This window comes from Curcuma longa, chromosome 8 (assembly GCF_044706935.1).
Source record: "Curcuma longa cultivar G26 ecotype Majalengka, Jawa Barat chromosome 8, ITB_CL_G26_1.1, whole genome shotgun sequence".
Classification (NCBI taxonomy): Eukaryota; Viridiplantae; Streptophyta; class Magnoliopsida; order Zingiberales; family Zingiberaceae; genus Curcuma; species Curcuma longa.
The window spans coordinates 12,766,008-12,786,579 of record NC_133868.1 but is presented as its reverse complement, the minus strand read 5'-3'; the positions used below and the strand labels follow the sequence as shown (position 1 = coordinate 12,786,579).

General features: G+C 33.6%; 1 pseudogene; it reads left to right on the top strand.

The window, feature by feature from the left end:
* LOC141834050 (uncharacterized) lies at positions 1-724 on the top strand (annotated as a pseudogene).
* The last annotated feature ends 19,848 nt before the right edge of the window (positions 725-20,572 follow it).

Below are 20,572 nucleotides of genomic sequence, written 5' to 3'. Positions count from 1 at the left end.
ATGACACTAAACAACAACAACAACAACATCAACAACAGAACTCTCAAGGAGTTGGCGGTACCAGATGTAGCATATCATCCCTCTTGCATTCAGTATCCTGAACTTGAAGTGGATTTTGAGCTGAGATCAGGGATAATTCATCTATTGCCGAAGTTTCATGGATTAGCTGGTGAAGATCCAAATAGACACTTGCAAGAATTTCATGTGTTGTGCTCAACAATGAAGCCTCAAACCATATCAGAGGACGACATCAAGCTTAGGGCATTCTCATTTTCATTGATAGACAGGGCTAAAGATTGGTATTACTACCTTCCCCCAAGATCTATTACCAGTTGGAATGATATGAGTAGAATATTTTTGAAAAAAATTTTTTCCTGCATCAAGGACGGCAACAATCAGAAAAAGCATATGCGGTGATCAACAAATGACTGGAGAAACATTGTATGAGTATTGGGAGCGTTTCAAGAGACTTTGTGCAAGTTGCCCCCAGTACCAGATCAGTGAGCAGCTATTGATTCAGTACTTCTATGAGGGATTGCTTCCCATGGATAGAAATATGATAGATGCTGCTAGTGGAGGAGCACTTGTCAACAAGACACCATCACAAGCCAGAGAACTCATTGAGATTATGGCAGTTAATTATCAACAGTTTGGGAGTCAGTCTTTGACAACCAAGAGTGTGCAGGAGATTCAAGCTTTTGTTACTGAGCAGCAACCCCGATAGAGAGTCGTTTGGATGGGATTGAAACATTGCTAAGACAAATGACTTTTTATTTCCTTCTTTAGTTGTTTTGTTTGGTTTGCATACATGTTTGTGTGAATAAGACACCTAGTTTTTCATTTACACATAGTGTTAGGAATTTAAGTTTTATTTTCTTGAGTGCTCATACCATTCTTTAAGATATGTGATCAAAGTTAGCTAAGTTTGATTATCATGTTCTGGATTCTATAGCAGGCTTAGATACTTTTTATGCATATGGTCATTAGTGTGGTGATGGATTGTAATGGATTGACTTTAATTACTTGATGACTTTATACACCTAGTGAGGATGACTTAATCATTTTTCTCCTTGTTGTGTGATATGCACTCATGTTGTGGAACTCTAGAACTTGCTATGCTTCTTTTTGAGACCATAATATTATAAGTTATGTGATGATGATGATGAAGACTATCTTATCTACACTTTTGGAACTTTAGACTTTGCCATGCTATCTTCTCTTTGTGTAAATGTCTTCTTCTTTTACTTCTTTGATAGTTACATTCTTTTCCCTTATTATATATGACCTTCTTGGATACATCTTGACTAAAATAATTTACTGTTATCTTGTTTAATTTATTTCCCGAGACGGTCAAAGTTTAAGTGTGGGGGAGGAGATGTTGAAAAAAAAATGAGAAAAAAATGTTGAGGCTTGATATAATTGATAGCATGAGTTAGCCATGCTTGATCACCATGGGTGAACCATGCTTTATTTTCTTTGAAGTCATATTTTTGTTGAGAAAGATTTGGTTAGTATTGTGGAGAAACCTATATGTAATGCATATCACATCATATCATGATTTGTAGATAGGTTTTTATTTCCTTTAGATTGGTTGAAAAAAAAAGGGTTGAAAAAAAGAGCAAAAAAAAACAAAGCAAATTCTGAAAAGAAAAAAATCATTGAAAAAGAATTTTGTTGAAAATAATAAATCATTGATATGATGTGTAATTTTTCTAGAAGTGGAGAGTTTGATGATGATTAGTGAGTTAGATGCGCATCCAAGGGAGGAAGAGAGTTGATTTTTCATTTACGGAGAAGGAAGTAGATTTCTTGTAAGCATTGTTAATGGGCATGTTTAACATCATAACAGTTCATTATTTTATATCTTCTTTCTTCCACATTCATACCATCTCTTTATGTGTAGGGCATGCATAAAGAAATGACTCACATCCAACAAAATCAAATACCGGTACCTCTATGATATTTTCTGAATGATGGGCATGAATACTAACTGTGGATGAATAGGAGGTACCTGAAGCATGGCAAATACTGGAGTGACTACAAATAGGCCCTAATTGCTGACTGTGTGGCTCCACAACTTCATCCTCCTCGAATGAGGGTTCCTGTTCTGACTCAAGTGAATGTATACTAACTGGAAGTGATGCTTGGGGTATTGCCTCCATGCAATCCCCTACACTTAAATATCTCTCCTCTGAATCCTCTATCAATAGTGGTGGTCCCTGGGGCTCAGTGCAATCCCCTACACCCATTTGATCATTTTCAAATGCAAGTAAATCAGAACTAGTCTCCAGATCATCTTCCTCAGTAACCAATGCATCCTCTCCATCATCCAAACTGAAATCAACCTGTGACACTGTGTTTATTGAATTTTGTTCACCATTAATTGCTGTAAAATCCATTTCAGGGCTGATTTGTGTGGGAGAAGGAGTTGCTGAAATTTCTTCATGAAAATTTGAATTTTTAGTGCTTGGAATTGCAGTAGGCTCCTCATTCTTCAAAATTATTTCATTAAAATTTTCTTCAGGATTTGGAATTTCTTGAGAAGGTGATTGACCTGATCTTTGAGCCTGCAATTGATTCATGCTACTTATAAGTTGTTCAACTTGTCTTTCAAGATTTTGTAACGTGGATGCATTTCTTTGACTTTGTAGTCGTAGCAAGATTTGTTGTTGTTGCAAAACTTGTTGCATTACCTCCTCAAGTTCTTGTTGTTTTTGCATAAACTCACTAGAACTCCCATAGTCTTCTTGGATTGGGTATGAGTTTTGCTGATCTTGAAAATAGATGGGCTGCTGAATTTGATTACAAATCTGTCCGCTTTGAGAAAATGATGATTGACATTGATTTTGGGCTTGAAAAGAAGCATTTTGATGTTGAAAACTTGCTTGAAAGTTCAAGGGAGGTTGCTGAAAATTTGTGCCTTGAAAACCTTGATTTAGGGGCTGTTGGAAGCCACCATAAGGCTGTGAAAATCCTTGGTTTGAAGGCTGGAACTGATGTGGCTGAAATGAATTATTTTGTTGCTGAAAATGATGAAATTGGGGCTGAATATTGTTGTAGGGTTGTTGAAATCCTTGTTGTTGTTGATACGGTTGCTGAAATTGATTTGATTGCTGTTGGAAATCTTGTTGAAACTGCCCACACTGAAAATTCTGATTTTGAGGTTGAAATTGATGATCCACATGTTGAAAACCTTGATATGGCTCCTGCAAATAAAAATTTTGCTGTTCAGATTGTTGATAAGATGGTTGTTGATAAAATGAATTTTCATACATTTTAGAACCCAACAATGATCCAAGTAACAGTAAAACAAATTATTCATAAGCTCAAATCAAACAATTCCTACTAGTTATTCCCCGGCAACGGCGCCAAAATTTGACAACCCTAGATTTGCAATGTGTCACGAGTAGGGTTGCAAATTAGAATTTATAAATTTATCGAAAACCCATAATAAATTCAAATAAATGAAGTATAGGGGCCTCGAGTCGTATTTTTCCAAGGACTAGTAGACAATTGTTTAAATCAAGCTTTTGTGTCGTTCTTTTTGGGGTTTTCTATATAAAATGGGGGTTTTGGTGTTTTCAAATGAAATGAAAATTTAAATTCAATGTATGCAATGAAAAATGCAATGAAAAAATGAAGACAAGTTAAATCCTAAGTATCAATCTAACCTAAAATGCAAATCAAAATTCAATAAAAACCCTAACTGTTTAAATCAAACCTAAACCTAAATGTTTAATGTTGTTAATGCAAGTAAAATGAAACGAAATCAATTGAAACTTGTTGAAACTAATAACTAAACTCTAAAATGCAATCTAAGACACTTACAACTTGAAGCTTAATCCATAATCATCCTAAAGCAATTGGCACGGAACAGTAACTTTTCATTGGCACGGAACAGTGCCTAAGTTATCAGAACTTCAGTTGAAGAAATGGAAATCAGCCTTAAAACCAAGCTAAGCAAAATCACTAAGGTAAATTTGAATCCAAACAAACAACAGCTAAACATGTTAACTAAATAACCAATTCAACAAGGTTGTAGGAATTATCTGAAACTTCAAATCAGAAAATTGCAGAAACAAAATTGCAGAAACAGAAATTAGAAAATCCCAAAATCCTCCTCTTCTCCTTGAATCTCCTTCGGCTGGTTGTCAATCAGCTGTTGAATCCATGTTGGCTTCACTTCCTTTGGAGTCTTCAAGGTCGTCGAGTGGTTTGCTCGCTGCCAGCACCCTGAAAAACCCAGAAGAAACCCTCTTCTGGCCAAAACAGAACGCTGCACAGCAAATTGAGTTGCAAAACTGGATTTCCTCTCTTCCTCGTTGCTCCGATGATGCTTGCTGAATGATTCAAGGATGCTCGGCGATCCTAGGAGAACCCCTCCAAGGATTGCGGCACCGGATTGTGCAGTGGTTGGCCGGAACACGCCGAAACAGGGGTGAAAGCCGCCGGAAGAACCCCTCGCCGGCGCGCCTCCTTCCAGCTGCCGGAATATCGCCCAATCGGCCGGCTTCCACCTCCTCAGGGATCAAGGACGCAATGGAATCGAAGTTTGGGTGGACGACGCTGCCCCGTGGAGGTACGTCGCCGAGCAGGGGCTGGCGTTCGTGGGACGAAGATGAACAGTGGCGCAACCACTGTTCACCCCGTAAAGTTTTGATTTTTATACCCGCTGATTAATCCTTGAATCTGGGCCGTCCATTTTTGATCTGATGATGCAGAACTTGATCTAGGGCTTTAGGGCAGTCTAGGGCTTGTAAAAATTTGAGGGATCTTGATCGGGCTTGAGTTAGGTCATGTCCTCCATGTGGGCTTGATCAATTTGGGCAAATTGGCTCGATTTGATCGCGATTGAGCTCGAGCTTGATCCGATTTGAACCCTAAAATCAATTAAACTCAATTAATGTAAAAATTGCCATTAAATCATGAAAATTATAATCAAGCTTCAGATTATGCAATATAGGACAAATACAATCAAATCGATTCATTTCATAATTTATTTTCATGCAAAAATCCAAAAATGAATCGATTAAAAATGCATAAAACCCTAACTCATCAAAGAACAGAATTAGGCATTGGGGTTAAAATTAGGAATGTATTTACAGAGAGGGGGGGTTTCTGAGGAACAAATAGCTAACAAATGAGATAAAATCTATACTGGAAAATTAAGGGGTTTAAGTGGCCGACGAAGCCACACAATTAGCCTTGCGCCGGTGGAAATGGGCTCGTCGGGGTGGTTACAGATGCGCAGAAGATTAGCTTGGAATCAAACAGACCTTCCTGCTGAAACCACAGACAAAGCTTAGGAAACGAATCCAAGAAACCTTACCTATCTCTTCCGGTGATGACGGAGATGAAGCGGTGGCCGGCGATTCTCAGCTACAATCGCGGACCAAGACCGGTGCGAGCTGCAACTGCAGTCCAGGTCCGGCTACCGTCGGAGCTTCTGTGGACGCGGAGGAGCGGGCTTGTTGTCGGTCGTTCGCAGCTGGAGAACCCTCACAACAGCGGATACCGAAGCGACAGTGAAGGGCGGAGAGTCGGCGATGAAGCAACCTTCCGGGATGATGGCGACGGTCGGCTTTGAGCAAGAAATCGGGGAAGAGAGGCGGGCGGAGGCTCGGCGATGAAGAAACAAAGGAAGAACGGAGAAGAACAGGGGAAAAAATCACGAGGGAGAAAGAAAACAGTAAACCTAGCTTGTCCGAGCCTCCGCCCTCGCGTTGTGAACCGGAGAAACCTTTAAACACTTTGCTTGTGAACCGGCGTTGCTGAACCATGGAATTGGACCGGCGCTTGAATTGTTTCTGAACCGGCGGCTTAATTGATGAATCGGGTCGAATAGGGTTTGAAAATGGATTGGGCTGTATGGAATTGGGCTAAAGTGGCTGATTTGGGTTAGCTAAATCCATCAATTAATTAGGCTAATCAAGGCTGAACCCAAATTGAAACTAAATTTAACTCTAATTGAACCGAATTGAAGTTGAGTCGAACCCAAACTGAGCCAAGTTGATTTTTCTTCTAATTTAGACCTCCAAATATGATTATCTTCATCCTAATTTCCTGAAAAATTAAATACCACAAATTAATGTCCATAATTACCTCAAAATAATAAGAAAAATAGAATGAAGATTAAAATTTTATCAAAGACAAAGAATACGCTAAAAACCCAATGTATAACATGAAATCTGGTCAAACCGGTCCAAAATAACTCTAATTAAATAGGTAAAAATGCCCATTATCAGTGACCGGATGCTTAGCAAGTGGAAAGTTTACCTAGTGATTAGGCCTAACTAGAGGTTAGGCAAGGGAAAGTCCAAACAGATCAAGAGTAACCAGATGTTTAGTAGGTGAGAAGTCTACCTCTGGAAGTGACTAGTCCTAACTAGAAATTAGACACGAGTAAGCCTAGTAGGTTAGATCTACAGGGTAATGCCTAGGTATGCCTAGTAGGTCAGACAAACTACAGGTAAGATTAGGTCGCTTCCGTGTTTGTATGCATATTTTGTAGGAATTAGGAGCTGAAAGTAAGACTGAAGAAGCATAAGAGGAACAAACAGAAGCAGCCGAACTAAGCCCGAGGTAAACTTAGGTCAAACCTAAGTTGACTCGATCCAAGCACCCGAATGTTACTCCAAGCACCCAGACAGTTCAGGTGCCCCTGGATGGTCTAAGCGCCCGGATAAGATGGAATTGGCCCTGATAAAGACTGACGAAATCGCATTCGATCGGATCGGTTCGAGGCACTATTAAGGACAACCCTAATTTCCATTACTCTTTGTCCTACTGTGTTGTCAAATGCAAATGACATCCTACTCGTGTGATCGGGGAAGCTCCAGGAAAGTGCGATGCGCTCAAGGACTTCCAGAGCAGCTATACGGGAGGTTTCTTTTTATTAATTATTATTGTCCTTTATTTTATTTATTATTATGATTATTGGATAGCCAGATGAGTTTCTCTACCTTCGAAAAAATTTCAAAAAGGAGACCATTAGTGGACAGGCGTCTTCCCATGCATAAGCCTTGGACGCACTAACCCTGGAGATTAGGAACCAAGTAAAAAAATTTGTGTGTCCCTAACTTATTATTTAATATCGCTGTAAGTTTTCTGTGTTAGTAAGAACAAATGAACGACCAACACTATTTACCCTCCTTTAGCGCGCACCGATCCTACAATTGGTATCAGAGCAGACATGCTATTGATTAGACTAATCGCTACGGGAGCATGAAAGCAAAGATGGAGGGGGAGCGAGGTAATATTATTAATGTTCATTTTAAATTTTATATAATTTATTTTAAGTGCAGGGAGAGAGGGCACTGCAAAAAATTAGTGTCCTACTCGTAAAACTTGAACGACACCACCGATGGTAAATGAACAACCAATGCCATGAGCCAGGAGTCCGGAGGAATAAAGAACACATCACGTACTTCAAGTGTTAGAACCCCGGACACTACAAAAATCAATGCCCGGAGAGGAAGGAGGAGGCGAAATCAAAATTAGAGGTTGTGATTCTAGTAAGTCCTTTAATTTATGAAAATACCCCAAGGATTTTGCATACTAGCTTTATTTTTGCTAAAAATTTAGATAATTTAAAATTTTAATTACTTTAAAAATTTTAATTAATTTAAAAAATTCAAATGTAGAAAATTTAATTAATTTAAAATTTTTAAATTTAGAAAATTAATTAATTTAAAAAAATCATAGGAAATTCAATTAATTTAAATTTTTTTAATTCAAAAAATTCAATTAATTAGAAAATTTTAAATATAAAAAAGTCAATTGATTTAAAATTTTTAAATTTAAAAAATTTAATTAATTTGATCAATTCAAATTTAGATAATTCAAACTTAATTAATTTGATCTATTCAAATTTAGATAATTTAATTAATTTAAATTTAATTAATTCCAACATTAATAATTTAACCAATTCTGAAAATATAATTAATTTAGATTTAATTTAAATAAATAAAAAATAGATCAATTCTTTAACTAATTCAACTAAGATAAATTCAAAAAATTCAATTAATTAGAAAATTTTAAATATAAAAAAGTCAATTGATTTAAAATTTTTAAATTTAAAAAATTTAATTAATTTGATCAATTCAAATTTAGATAATTCAAACTTAATTAATTTGATCTATTCAAATTTAGATAATTTAATTAATTTAAATTTAATTAATTCCAACATTAATAATTTAACCAATTCTGAAAATATAATTAATTTAGATTTAATTTAAATAAATAAAAAAATAGATCAATTCTTTAACTAATTCAACTAAGATAATCCATAATTAAATAAATCAATTTTAATTAATATAATAAATCCAATTAATAATAATTTAACCACATAAATTATCAAGATAAATATAATAATTCAAATTTAATTAATAACTTAGAATTAAATAATCAAGATAATCTAAATAATGAGATAAATTCAAAATCCATCAAGAAAAATTCTAAAATTAATAATCTAGTCAATAAAAATTTAAAATTAAATCTTAAAATATTTATAATAAATTTTTAAACTTTAAAAATATAAATTCAAATTTATACATTAAAAATCATATTTAAACAATAAATTAATTATAATCATGTACATTTCAATTATAAAATAATTAAAATTTTAAACTTGAATCTAAAAATTTTGAAATTAAATATTAAAATTAAAGAAAATAAATCTATTAATTTAACAAGTTAAACTTAAATTTTAAAAATATAAAATTAAATAATAAAATTAATTACCATCCAATTATATTTAATTATGAAGTGTAACTTAATCAAATAAAAAATCTAAACAAACAAATATAATTAAAATAAACTAATAATTCAAACAAATAAATTAATAATTCCAACAACAAACATAATTAAAATAAATATAATTCAAATAAATATAACTAAAACCATAAATCTAATTAATTATAATAAAATACTTATAACTATGAAACTAATTAAAATATTACTAAATGAAATAAAAATTAAAAATGTGTCAAAGTAGGTTGACACATTCGCGAGATCACACAAAATGTATCAAATCAAAAAATTGATACATTATTAGAAATTAAAAATTATCTGACTTGATTGAATCATCCATAGTTGCCATGTATATGCATATGCTTTATTATAAATTTGACAAAATATCTCATAAAAATCATAAGACAATCCTTGTATGTCATGTACTGAGACACTTAGAATGGGTGAGATGTCAAGGACTATTAAAACACAATGTTTTGAAAATATTTTTCAAACACTATAAAACTATTTTGTATAACTATTTTTGAAAATTGATAATTACTTAAGATTCATACTTGTTGAGTGTACTTATATGCTAAAGGTTTCAAAACTCTAAGTATTTGAAAATTAGTTGACCAACACTTAGATACAAAACCCTTAAGTCAACACTATATCTAAGACCCTAAGACTCATAGGCATAAATTTCTTATGGTTAACAAGGATGTCCTCAGAGAGTGTCTAGTTGAGAGAAAATTATTCTTGAAAGACTATTTTCAAAAGACCTTTTAAAAACTACTTGAAAAACCTACTTTAAAAATATTTTTGAAAACTCAACGCTTTGAAAATTGTTTTGTAAATGGTTCTTTTGACTTGGAAGAACCCCTAAGACATAGGGAGATTGTCTTGTGGTCAACAAGGAGCCCTAAGGAAGTGTTAGATTTAGTAGAAAGCCCAAATTAAAAGTTTAATTAAAATTATATTTTAAAAAATCATAAGTTACTTATTCTGTTGACTTGGATTAACCGCTAGGACACAGAGGGAATTTGTCTTACACTACAAAAATAAGGGCATTTTGCGATGAATTTGGCGACGAATTAGAATTCGTAGCCAAATGCCCTAAAATTTTCACGCGCAGTCCGACCCCACCACTTAAGTTAGCCAACTTTCCGACGAATAAATGGATTCGTCGCAAATTTTGCGACAAATATATGCATTTATCGCCAACTCTGCGATGAATCCATTTATTCGACGCCAATAAATTTATATTTTCTTCTCTTCCCGTTAAATCTACCAGATGTTGCGACGAATATATTAATCGGTCGCTAAATTTGGCGACGAAAATTGAATTCATTTCCAAATTTACGATGAATATATTAATCGGTCGCTAAATTTGGCGACGAAAATGGAATTTGTCGTCAAATTTACGATGAATATATTAATCGGTCGCTAAATTTGACGATGAAAATAAAATTTGTCATCAAATTTACGATGAATATATTAATCGGTCGCTAAATTTGACGATGAAACTGGAATTCGTCGCCAATTGGTGACGAATTATGCGACAAAATTGTTTCCATCGCAATTTGGCAACGAAAAAATAGTCATCGCAGATGTCGTTGCCAATTGGCGACGAAATTAGTTTTCGTCGCAATGTTTGTCGCTAATTTACGATGAAAATATTTCGTCGTAAAAATTCGTTGCTAATCCCCTATATTTTTGTAGTGTTATGAGTAACAAAGAGCCCTAAGGAAGTGTTAGATTTAGGGAGAGGTTCAAATAAAAAGAGCAATCTATTTCATAAATTCTCTTTTATATTTGAGAAATCTTTGAAAACTATTTCCAATGCACATTCTAAATTATTTTAAAATTATTATTTTAATTTGAATCAAACCCTAAGACACATAAGGAGGTTGCTTTGTGGTTAACAAAGAGTCCTAAGGGCGTGTCTGATTAAGGAGGAGATTCTGATTTCAAAGAGTAATAAATAGTTTTTCAAAACCATCTACTTTGAACATATTTGAAAAATACTTTCAAAACTCTTTTGAAAACTTCTTGTTGAAAAATTATTTTTAAATTATTTTTGAAATATATTATTTCTGGGATTGAATGATCAATACCACTGTAGTGTAGGGTTGGAGACTGTGGTGCTAGATTAGAAGATTTAGTACTAATGTGGGGTTGGGTTAGAATGATTAGCACTACTCTGGTGTAGGGATGAAGAATATGATACTGGGTCAGAAGGTTTAGTACCTATGTGGTGTTGGATTGGAATGATTAGTACCACTATGGTACAGGACTATAGTGCTGGGTTTGAAGGTTCAATTATATGTGGGGATGGGTTGGAATGATCAACACCAAGGTAGTGTTGATCATTAGCAATCAGAACAATGATGGTGTTGAGTTTGAAAATTTCAGCATCACTCTAGTGCATGATAGGTTGGAATGATCAACAATATTGTGTTGCTGGTTTTAGAGAAATCATAATGAATGTCGTGTTGGGTTAGAAAGTTTGATACCAATATGGAACTAAGTTGAAATCATCAGCACCACACGGTGTTAGATTGGAGAAATCATAACAACTATGGTGGTGGGTTAGAAAATTCAGCATCACAATGGTGTCAGTTTGTGTTAATCAACATCACAGTGTTGCTAGGTTGGAAAGTTCAGCACTACAATGATGTTAGGCTACAATGATCGACACCACTGTGTTACATGTTAGAGAAATTAGAACTACTGTATCTCTACCACATTTGAAAGTTTAACAGTACATAATAGGATATCAAGACCAAGTCTAGATAAACCAACACCATGGTAATGCATCAGAGAACCCTTTTAAACTTTATTATATATATATATATATATATAATGTGTGCACATAATATTTCTTATCAAATACGAATGTTTTACATTCGAATGGTTATAATCTCACCATCAACCATCAACTTGTCTTTCCAAAATCTTGAACTACACAACAATGGATAGTAAACCCTAAAATAATATATCTTAATAATTATAAATCATAATCGCTAAAAGCCATCTTAAAATAATTTTTCAAACCAATATTAACTCAACATTTGTGTACATTGTATTTTTATATATTATATATTCAAATTACAAATAAACAAAAGACTATAGTCAGTATAATACATACATGAGTATAATACATACATGAAAAACTTTAAAGAGAATTAATAAAAAGATATCGAATGAGATGCACCAAGTTATGTTGAAACTCTAATCAATCATTTTTGGAGAACAATCAATCTTTAATTTTTTTTCTTCAATTTGTTCCTGAGTCATTATACTACCGGAATGGTGTTTTGTCCAGAAAGAGTTGTGTAAAACAAACTTTGATAAGCACAAAGTTGAAGGTGACTTTTGGGTGGCCCAGATATTATATGGCATAGACATTTGAGAAAATAGATTGGCACACTACTATTGTTGGAGGGATATTATTAAAATTAAACGTGCTCTTTGGTATAAATAAATAAAATATAGCGCATCTTTTGAAATTTTAGAAGTTTAGTGCAGATAGTTATAAAATATTAATATCAATTCAAAATCTAATTTCTTTAATATATACAGGAGTGGGCCTTAGGCCATGTGCTCTTTAATTCACATTTAGCCAATCATTTGATATCATTTAGTGCTCTCGTCCTCAACCCACTCTCCGCCGCCACTATAAGTCAATCAGCGTCTAACACGTTTTATCTCTATCGGCGGATGATATCACGCGTTCCACTCATCTCTTAGTTTGCTCCCCAGTGGATCCGGTGAAAGCGATGTTTCTCGACGTGGATAACCCGTCGAGTCGACACGTAAGTCATCCAATTGCGTCATGCGGGCTCACTCGGCTGCCGCTTCTGCTGCAAGCCACGTTGTACCGCCTTGGATTTTTGCCAACTACCACAATAAAGCCAAATGAGTCCTTGTCGGCGCCCACCTTTCTAATTAAAGAGGTTAAAATATACTGTTTCATTTTTGTTTTTATTTAAAGGCTTATGATCTACAGCCTTATCTTAATCTTTTCTTCTTCCTTGATTACAATTGCATAAGTACTTAGAAGTTATCCTCGTGCTCTTGTTTGTCACAAAAATATATAAAGAAAAAAAATGTCTATCTATAAAACAGGCATATATATATATATATATATATATAGAGTGTTTAGATGATGAGAGCTCAGGTATATTTACTTGAATAAAAAATTAGATAGATGAATAATAAAATGAATAAATATTTAAACTTTTCATTGTATTATAATTTATTTACATGGGTAATTTAGAAAGGATCCAGATTGATAAAAGATCCTTCTCAGGTCTCATTTTAGTTTTGTCTGAATAGGATGAAAACTAAATCTTCTTTTGTGAAATAATATTCACTTGAGTTACAAAAGTATATTGACATTGCTCTAAAACATTAGCCAAATAATTAAGCTAGCATCCAACTCAGGCACATCCTCAATCTCTACCACTAAATTTAATTAGATCAATCTGGATGCATGGTTTGGGGAGATGAACTGTCAAGCAGGCAACTCGATTCAAATGTCTAGTATTCAAGGTCAACATGATCAATATCTCAAGAGATTAGAGGATTAACATGAGAGCGACACAGTACATTTGCGTTGACAAAGAGATATTTCTTCCTACTAGCCAATCTCTTACCGAGATCTCTATATCGGCAACTCGTCTAAGTCCAGATCATAGGACTAGTCAAACTCATATTCAAGATGTCCTCAGGTAAAGAGCTAATGTCGATTATTGTTCTTCATGTACTTAATGTGTGAAAGAACCTATATTTGGGTCATAATGGCGAAGAGCAGCATGAAATTGGTATTCCAAGTCAATTAAGTGTTGTTTACAAAGCATAATGACTATAGGGAAAAGATATCTTGAAAAAAATAAATTTTTAAAAATATAGTGCTTAAAAAAAACTGAGTAATAAAATTTTAACTTTTACTTGATTGAGTCTTATGAACTTGATATGCAGAAGAACCTTAAATCTAGGTCATTGATGGTGAAGAGTAGCATGAAACTAGTATTCCGCACCGTTGATGATGTACTGCGGAAAGTTAAATTTGTTGTAGTGTCAGGATTTACTTATAAAGTAAATTAACTTTATAGGTAAGAGATATATTTTGGGAAAAGATTGTATGAAAAGAATATACCTATGTAAAGAATGATAATTCTATGAATAATAAAATATTATTGGTAAAGAGCAATTGACTAATGAACTTAAACCCATGAAGATGTGATCTAGTAAAAGTCAAGGTATAATAGCCAACTGCAGTGGAGAGAATAGTTGACTAATGGAGCCTAAATCTGAAGTAGTCGATTAATGAATCAAAACTATAAGATTGTAGTTTAATCAAACTTATGGTTTGCGCAGTTGATTAATATCGATACCCATCAATTAGACAGTTAACTTAGACTAAAATAAAACTATATAAAAAGTTTTATAGTGGATTATAACAATTGACTTGTGTATAGGCAATTGGTTGATGCGGTTAACTAATGTTAAAATAGAAATTTGCTAAGGAGAGGAGATTCAAATAGAGCTTCACTCTATTTGAGCTATTCACTCTAACCGCAACTATCTGAGCCAACACCTAAGTCTTCAATCACAATGATTCTCCTTGTCCAAGAGTACATCTTATTAGACCTTTAATCCCTTAGATGAACTAATTGAACTTCTAAGCTTCTTCCATGTCATCCTTTTCATTGCCTCTAAGTTCATCTTGTTATAGGTTGTCCTAGAGTAGACCCGAGCACGGTTCAAAACCACAAGTTTGACAGTTCCTGGAAGGTTGACACTTAACCTTAACCATCCAAGACGGTTATGGTGCATGATTCCAAACCACCGATTCACGGTTGGCCATGATTCACCATGGTTCAAGCTTATTATTATTTTTAAAAAATTATTTAAAATTTATAAATTTACAAAAAAAAATATAGAAAAGTGCTTCCACTTATTTAAGTAGCATATGTATCCCGATATGGTGTAAGGGAATCAAAGATCACGTAGTTTACTTACCTTTTTACCATTTTTATCTTAGGAAGTAGTGTTATTACTCACTTGCATTTTCTATTCCCGTAGTGTTCGTTCCTTTGGTATCAAAGTCTTTTACTTCATCATCTAAAAATTGCATTCTTTGTAATTTTTTCAGCTCTCATCCAATCATCAAGTAATGTTTGCACTTCCAAAGAATTGGGAGACAAAGTAGATTGTTGTTCATGTAATATATTACCTCCGAAACTAATTAAACATCTATTCTACAACAACGGTTGACACTAGACAAGCTTTTTTTTTTATTGCAAGGGATGGAAAAACTTTGAGCCTTCTATGCATGACAACCAATATAGAATATCGAAATCTAACTCGCTATCTGCTTCACTAAAATAAAAAAAGTCATAAATAATTCTCAAGTTCCTATTTGAAACTTGAGGATCCTTGTGGATGTTTCGCCTATTCTTTTAGTAAAAGTTATGATTTCATAAGTTTTAAAAATTAGCGATGAATTTTAAATTTTTTGCTAATTTACAACGAATTCAAAGTCATCACAAAATTTAAAGAATTTTGGATTTTACTTATTAAATTTAGCAACAAATCTGGGATTCATTACTAAATCAGCAATGAACCTAAGATTCATCGCTAAATCAGTGATGAATCTAGGATTCATCACTAAATCAGCGATGAATCACAAAATTCATCGCTAAATTAACAACGAATCCCAAAATTCATCTCAAATCAACGACGAATCCTAGATTTGTCGCTAATCAATGACGAATCTGGGATTCATCACTGATTTAGGGATAAGTTTTCCAAGCCCTAATTTTTTCCCCCATGCTCACATGACGAATCTGGGATCTGTCGATCGTCGGATCTCCAATCTCTCCAACGCACGAAAGCTTGCCACTGTCGTAGGTCCTCTCTCTCCCCTCTCCTTTCCCCTCCAGTCTTCAACTCCTCAAGCATCGTCGCAAAGCTAGCCACCGTGAAGTTGGGGCATCACTGCAAAGCTGGCCGCGACCTAGATCAACTGGTCGTGACATCCCTCCCAGGCCATGAGCTCAGCCTGGGTCATGAGCCGTGAGCTCATATGGTAGTGAGGTCACCCCAGCTGTGAGCTCGATCGGTCATGAGCTCAAGTCTGCCCCAGTTGCGAGCTTGGTCGACCTTAGCTAGTCATGAACTCAACTAGCTGCGAGCCCGTTTATTTGCTAGCTCATCTCTAGCTGTGAGCTCGATTGGCTCCAAGCTAATTAAGCCCTATTTTGGTAGTTAGGCAGTGTATAGCCCTATTTAGACGCACATGCATTCTTGGCTGGTGTCCGGACACACTTTGAGGATTCTATTTTTTGTGATATTCATTTAGTTTATCAAAAATATTTGTTTGTTCACCCTTATATTTGATTGATGACTTTGTAATATTATTGTGTAGATCTCTATTTTGCGTGGACTTAAAATAATTAGAGAGACATTTGTCTTTATTCACCTGCTTTAGGTATATCTACATTAATAGTTATTTATTGATAGTGGATGTTATTTATCTATAATAGTGGTTAATTTAATATTAGTTATTGTTATAATAATTTAGTAGCAATTAATTATGTTACTGTTATTGATGAGGTCTATACTTACTTTTATTTATAGTAGATCATAGTAAATATTTTAATAATTTTAAATTTGAAAATAGAAAAATACAGAAAGAAAAGAGTTGGATCTATAAAAAGAACTTACCTGAACGTTGAGGTTTAACTGATGAGTTTATTAACGGGTTGGAATAATTTTTGAATTTTATTTGTAGGAATGTTGAGTTTATGCATGAGAATAAGTTAATGTGTTCGTGCAAAAAGTGTCATAATGGAAAAAATTTTAGTCTAATAAAGTTTGAATTATATACGCTAAGAAAAGTCATTTAATTCATCATAATATCGATGTAATGTATATTGAGAAGAATATATTTTTGATAATTTGATAAATACAATTATGAATTTCACTGAAAAATGAAAGAAAATCTGAATGCAAGAAAAGATATGTGACTCCTTTATAAATGACCCACTCTTGATGTCGATGAAAGTAGTAGGAGACTAAAATCAAAGACATTTTATATATTGAATAAGGATGGATTATTTGTGAATAGTTGAAAATATTAAAATTTCTTGATGGTCATGTCTCTAATATTAGGAGATGTGTCGACATGAAGAAATGCAAATTAATTAGTTTGAAAAATCATGGATATCATATATTCTTGGAAAAGCTAATTTATATTGCTTTTAAGGAACTCTTACCAAATTTTGTATAGGATGTCATTACTAAGTTAAACATTTTTCTTCATGATATTTGCTCGATAGTGTTGAGACATTCACACATGGAGATGTTAGAGAGAGACTCCAAACATTTTGTGTAATTTAGAAAAGATATTTCTACCATTATTTTTTGATTTCATGGAATATTTTTTGGTTCACTTGCCATATGAGGCCAAAGTTGAAGGCCCTGTCCATTTTTAATGGATGTATCCATTTAAAAGATACAATTTTCATCTTCTATACTTTGTTATCAATGCAGATAAATGACTAATTTGATTATATATTATTTTCTAATATATTTTATTTTATTACAATTATATTCATATATCATTTGAAGAAAAAAATAAGGCACATGTAAGTCTCTATTGTTAATGGATGCATTATCAAGGAAGTAATAACTTTTACATCATATTATTTTGAACCTCACGTTCAGTGTGTTGGTGCAGTGAAAACATTTCATGGATCACTAGAGGGGAGGAATAGCGACTTGCAATAAAAGTGATTTTTTTTCTCTTGCTAATGTTTTACCAAGAACACACTAATTAAAGTAGAAATATAACATGAAATAAAACATGAGGCAAGGGATTTACTTGGTTACAACCCTCGGGTTGTTAGTCCAAGGCTGCGAAAGTACTCATCAAAATCTCTTCTTTAGAAATGATCCAGTGGTGGTAGAGACCTCGTACAATAGTTGAGAGCAAGACACTTAAAACGGGCTGAATGAAATAATTAAAATCGAGTGTGTACATTGTTCTTCGAGCTTCAGTCTATTTATAGCTTTTTCTTCGATCTGACTGTTGTTATAATGTGGTAGTTCCAGACACCTGGAAGGCTTTTGGGTGCCTTAATTCGTCGAACCCAATCCATTCTGGCAAGGGTCCTCTAACTAGTCTAGATGACTCCTCACAATCCGAGTGCTTGAAACCTCTCCGAGCACTTGGACTCCATTGATGTGAACTCCATCCTCATCCGCATCAATAATGGCTCACACTGATTTAGAATGGATATCCGAGCGCCTAGCATAGATTCGGGCACTTGGACTCTGGAGCGCCCTGAATGGATCTGGGTGCCTAGACATCGGGCTGCTTGGAATGGATTTGGGGGCATAAAATGGTCAATTTTATGTTGATCATTTTCCTCCTCCGTTCTACCTTGATGGCCTTGTGCAGTCTTCCTCCCAACTTCTCATCCCTCGGATGCACACTCCTGTGTGTCCTTCTCGCATCTGTCAGAGTACTTTTTTATAACTCCTTGTACCTTGGATGCACCAAGCCTGTCGACTCCTTTCCTGTACCATCTTGCTCGCTTGTTTGCATCTTTTGCTAAGGTTTGCCATCTTGTGTGTGATCTCCTAAGTCTTTGTACACTTAAACACACATATCAAATATAATCAAGACATAATTTTAGACTCATGTGATCACACATCAAAACTCCACTAGCGTACTAACAATCTCTCCCTTTTTAATGTTGGTTAAACTAAGTTTGAAATTAGAGAAAATAATAAACATAATAAGAACATGAACAAGCATAATGTGATAACAAATAATAATACTTGCTCCCCCTCCATTTATGCCTAATACTTACTCCCCTATATTTATGCCTAATTTCTAATTTTTATTTCTCTCCCTTTTGACAATAATAAAAAATACTAGGGTTGTATACAAAATGTGATAGTAATTATTTGAATCATAAAAATTTCTAAAATTTTTACTAGATATAGACCAGAATTAATTTCCTTAATCATGAAAAATTAATTTTCACTAAAAATGTATTTTAATTAATTTTCTAATTTCAAAATCTATGATTTTTATTTGATAATTATTAAAAAATATACAATCATTCAAAAATTTTGAAATTTTATATGATCATAGAAAATATATCATAATTTTATTAAAAAAATAATTTTTATAAGAAATTTTATATAGAATATTTAAAAAATTATTTTTACATATCAATTCAACTATAAATAAATAAAAAATAATTTCTTGGTTGACTTAAAAAAATTTAGGTAGTTAAAATTGATTTTGAAATCCAAAATAAATTTATACTACTGGATTTATTAAATATTTTTTTGAAATAAACTTTTTTTGATATTTTTTTGATTTGACCCCTAAAATTTTGATAATTATATTTTGATCCTTTATATCTTGATCCTTATCAAAATTTTATTCTTTGGTTCTTTAACATGATTTGTCAAAATTTTATTCTTTGGTTCTTTAACATGATATTCAAATTATGTGAACCAATGTAAAAAAATTTTAATTCTAATTTTTGAATTTCTATTTGTTCCCTTAATTTTGCATTTTCATCCTTTATTTTTTCTAGTTCATCTTTAGAGCATGAATTTTCAATTTGATTTTTAATTCTTTTTTAACTCATTTTAATTTCATGCATTTATTTTTAATCTTGCATAATGATCTATATAGCATTTTAATTGCATCATATAATTGATCAGAGGGTAGGTTGCGTACCTCACTTACCGTTTCAAATTCATTGGTTGAGGCTCCCCTTGTATTGTTGCTTTCGTCATTGGATCCTATTTCTAATTCTTCTTCTTGCATTGCCATCAACGCAAGCCCAATTATTTGCTCTTACTCTGAATCTTCTGAAGAATCATCCCAGGTTGCTCTCAGATTCTTGTGTTTGGTCTACGATTTTTCTTTCCCTTTTTCTTTGGACTTCTTCTTGAATTTAGGACAGTTGCCCTTGATGTGACCTTCTTCAACATAGTTGAAGCACCTTACTCTTTTTTTCTTCTTTCTTCTTAGCAATCTTGAGGTCTGTTTCTTATTGAACTTGTAAGATGTAAAAAAAACTTTTTCATTTTGCTTGCCCAGTATGCTTCTTCATCTAATGATGTGTCCAAATCTGAGTTGCCCTTCTTATCTTGTAGAGTGATATTGTTGTTTGGTAGTTCTGTGTCTTTAAATCTTGCACATCGAGATTTATGTAATTTTAAGGTTGAAAATAATTCTTGGGTTATTGGAAATGCATTCAATGCATATCTAAGAGTATCTCGATTTTTCATTATTTCTCTGAGGTTATTGAGGTGGTGATTAACCCTTTAAGCTTCACATGTAGTTGCGCCACCTTTTCTCCCTTTTCTAATCGAAGATGAGTTAGTTGATTCCTCAGTAAGTCTCTTCTGCCTAGCTTTATTTCTGAGGTCCCTTTGTGAAGTTCTAGGAACTTTTCGTAAAGGTCTTTCATCGAGTTGTAGTGGCCTATCCGGTTGAGTTCCTGTATAGGTAACACATTAAGGAGATGGAACTCTGCCTTACTATTAGCTATGAACTCATCTCGTTGCTTTTTGGTCTATCATAATTCATTGAGTTCTTCTTGTTCTTGTGCACTTCAAAATCATATTTCATATAAAGCATTATTTTAATTTTTTTTTAAATACCCCCATTTTCCTCTTCCATATTATGAATTCACCCTCAAACTTTCGTGGGTGGATGTTTGATCCGATCATTCCTCCCAATCTAGTTGCTTAATTGGCGGTTAGTCCTCCTAAGTTGTCTGGCTCTGATACCAAT